This window comes from Teleopsis dalmanni, chromosome X, assembly GCF_002237135.1.
Source record: "Teleopsis dalmanni isolate 2A chromosome X, ASM223713v2, whole genome shotgun sequence".
Classification (NCBI taxonomy): domain Eukaryota; kingdom Metazoa; phylum Arthropoda; class Insecta; order Diptera; family Diopsidae; genus Teleopsis; species Teleopsis dalmanni.
Window position 1 is genome coordinate 84513932 of NC_051848.1, and position 4440 is coordinate 84518371.

The following is a 4440-nucleotide window of genomic DNA, read 5'->3' on the forward strand; positions in this document are numbered from 1 at the left end:
CCTATTATAATTTCTATAATATTAAAAACTAAGAACCACAACCAACGATAATATATACCTATATTCGTATTATGAAAGAATGTTAATTATTAATCAACAATATTAATCGTAAGTTAATAATTAATTGGCTTTGTTAAAAAAATCAACTTTTGTATTTCTTTTGTATATCTCTTAGTTATTAACTAATTGAGGTACTTGAATTTGATATGAACTTATGATATGGTTAACATATATAAAAGAATATGAAATATACTGACTTTTTTAATAATTTAAATAAACATTATATCAATAAATTTAAAACTCTTCATATATATGAAGAGTGGTATGCACTAATACAGGCAATACTAGTATGTGCTACGCTATATACTATTATTATTGTGAAAGGGGATGGTGCTCCTTAATCGGACTATGTTTCTCCAAGTCCGATTTCTTTAATGAAAGACATTGTAGAACCTATCTTTCTTAGTATTAAACAATTACGATCCATGAAATACCCTCCTAGGTATTTCTTTCGCTTGTGTATCTGTGCCAGGCACTCTCCAGGCATATTGTATGCAGTTTTTCTCTCTACTCTATAGTAAATGCAGTCTGGGTTGGATTAAATTCCTGACTTCGTTAGGTGATTAGTTAATTTACAGTGACCGGTCAATAATTCCGTAAAAATTTTTACATTATTTTTTAATTGTTCTATGCAAGCTTCGAATGGTTTTAGGTTATAAGTCCCTAAAAGCATTTTAGATTGTGACAGTCTTGGCAGCTTTTGTCAATAGATTTCTATACTAGTTACTATGACGAATTGTTGGCTTTCACAATACGATTCTTCTCCAGACTCGTTCACAACTTTCCAAACTTTGTACACGAAAGTATCTATATCTTAAAGTTTTATAAATTTCATTGAAAAAACAGAATTGGAAATAAATGTTTATCATGTTAAGGAGTTGCATTTACTCATTTAGAACTACAAGAAATCTATAAAAGTCCATGTGTTTGGTTTTATATTCTCTTTAGGTTTTTGTCGTCACTCACACTATTTGTAAATGACAGAAAGCTTGCTTCTGGATTGTTTTAACGACAATAATCGTGGAGAATATATTCCCGTTTCAGATATGAATATAATATGAATACTTGTTAAAAAAATTGGGAAACATGAATTGTTATACCTTGAAGTTCTGAAGGGAAAAAGCTGTCTGTATGGTGACATAGATTTTTATGTAGTTATATAATCTATTGTACTTTATAAAAAAATCTAAAAGCATAAGCTGAGTACAGTTCTGAATAGCAACAAAAACTTCCTGTTAATATATGTAAGTACGCTACTAAATTTAATTGCGAGTCCAAGAATATATTGTAAAACACAATTTAAACTTGCTAATATCAAATTATTTTGTTACAAAAATCGTCAATTGAATAATCGAGGTGTAACGAAGAAGAAGTTATCTTCAAACAACATGCTTAATATTTATGAAAAAAATAGTTTAGATAGTAATGAGTAAACATCCTTCAGCATAGATATTTTAAAGATTTATCGATTTTTAGCGTTTTCAATGTATAGGACGACGACAGTCGAGTTAAAGCTAAATCATAATCACAAAGTCACATTCAGGAGGTCACACCCGCAGCACAAGTTTGCGAAGCCATACGAGCACAATGCGGCACCCAACGTCCTGAAGAAACAGCCGTAAGTATGACTAAAACTTACCAATGCACACAACCTATATACGTAAGCTTGCCAGTGGTGAACGTTAACAGAATCATAAGCACAAGTAGGCTAAGAAGAGGATGAGTGTCTTGCAGAATTCGACATTGCATTTTACCAATACGATGTTTCAAGTGCTGGGACTACAACCACTTAGCTAAGAACTGCAAAGAACAAATGTGGACAGGAGGGGCATATTGCTGCAAACGGCATTATTATGAAGAAATGCGTACAATATGCAGGTAACCATTCTGCGGGCTGTGCCCGGCGTCCAGAACATATAAAGGCGATAAAAACGGAAGGTAAATGAAAATTGTCCAACTAATCCTCCAGCAGTGAACGGATTTCTGCCACAACTGGCGAAGCTGCCATACGAAGTGTGACAAGAAAATTACAAAGAGCATCAGAGACGCACAGTGTGATAAAACAGAAATTAGCAGTTCAAAATTCAGTATTTTCGGAATTAGTAAAGATATTAAAATAAAATTTTCCTAAAATAAAGTTATTGAGATGGTCTTTTGGAGCCCAATCGGCCCACGAAAGCCCTCTGATATTTTGGGTAAAACATGGGGCATTTAGTGGTGTCCCTAGTTCCCTCAAAAACAATGATATGTTGTGTGTCTAGTCTTGTTAGATATATTAACATAAAATAATGTTACTTTACAAACCATTTTTGTGGGGTGTAATGTAATGTAAAATGAATTTAAAAATAAAAGTCAATTCTGCCAACAAGGCGGAAGCATTGTTGCAAAATATTATTGAGTTTAGCTATTGAACTAAATATTTTTTTTATGCAGATTTGCATGGGCCGAATATTGGTAGTTACCGAAAGGTAACTGGGTCAATATTTAACCTTCAATTTTCTGCAGAACCGCAGAAAATAATGGAAATTTCCGATCATGCATTATGCATTATGATCAATGTTTTCACTGTTTCCAAAAGAAGAAAACGTGGGTGGAATTTTCCAAAGCAGTCAGTTGTGTTTTGGCAGTGGTGTTCGGTGAGTGAGCTTGTGCTCTGTAGAGCCGGTGGATCGCCAGTTAAGCTAGTTAATAAGAGTTAAAGTGAAAAAATAAAAAGGAAGAGTTTAAAACTCAAAGAATAGTAAAACTAATTAAAACAAACTTGTATCTATTAAAAGTAATCATTGATAAAATTCAGAAATGATATAAAATCATATTGAAGTTAAATAAAAATTGAATTGTAAAACTATTGCCACACAAATAATTTGTGATCAAACCTAAGTTAAGTTAAAGACTAGTGAAGAACCGACAAACTGGTATCATTATTAAACGTATTAATGAAATTTAAATTAAACTGAAAAAATTAAATAAATAAAAAAAAAACTTGAGCTTTAGTTTTATTTAACTATGAGAAAAAGACCATAGATGGAAAGTGGTAACGTCTATTACAATACTTCAACGAACAGCAGTAGCAGCAACAACAAGACATTGTGTTTAAAAGTGCGTATTTATTTGTTGGGTGGACTCTTATAACACAACATTATTGAAACCCTAAAATATACATAACAGATAGATACAAAGTTGAATTTTGGTCTCCAAAAAATCTGTGTGTTATTATACTACATATGCCAAAACTTTTTCATAGTATTCATATTAGATAGTATAGTATAGTATTCATATTAGAAGAAAGTAATTTCTTCATATCTAAAAACGTCTTCAATTTCAATGTTTCTTATGTGGACTTTTATGTCAGTAAGACCAGAGTCCACAATTCTAAATCGGTTTTTTTACATTTGTCATGATTTACGGTACGTACAAGCGTTGAACGGTTAGGTGGTTAAGCGGTTAATCCGTTGAGCAAAAAATGAGTACCGGTGTGCCGGGAAGATGCAAAAATAAAGCTAACAGCAATGCATTGATGTGCCGTAGCAATGGACACGTTGACCGAATGAGCGAAATACTAAGCAGCTAAGCGGCTAAGCAACGTCGCTTAGCATCAGGAATTGATTGGATTCAATTTTTAGTTTGCGACTGAGCAAAAAAATTCGAGTTGTAGAAATATAGGATTTCCTATTTGCTATATAGAATTTTGATATAATATTTTAATGAATATGTTATTATTTTATGATTGCAAGATTGATTGAAACTTTCAACTTTCAACTTTCATTTAAATTTTTTTCATTTTTAATTCATCTTCTTTATATAATGATTCAAAATTAAGTTGGTAAAGATTTTAAATTGATATGCAATAGTTTTATGACAAAACTTTTTAAAATATAAATATAAAATATATTATGTATGTGACGTTATGACAATATTTTAACTTTTCTGTGTATAATCAAACAATAATTCCACAAACTTGCAGAGTTCCCTATTCGGATTTTAAAATTCTTCCAACATTTTCTGTTTTTGATTATCGGATTAATCCTATAACTTCTTCATGTTGATTCTAATATCTTAAACACATTATATCCATTATCACTAAACGAGTTGAAACGAACTGATTGTCGCAACACCGTTGTTAATAATAAACTAAAAAACTATTCATTTGTAGCTCATTTAGCTCATTTAGCTCATTTTGGTGCTTAACTGATTTTTGGATTTTCAAGCACTCGGCCTCTTAACCGCCCAATATTTATCCACACCCTTGTAGCACGATCAAAGTAAATCAATTGAGGCTAACATATTATTGATACCAGTGTCATTTCTGAGGATGAACAGATTGAATAATAAATAACTTAACGAGCTGAAAACCATTACGAAAAAGAAATATGGGCTGTA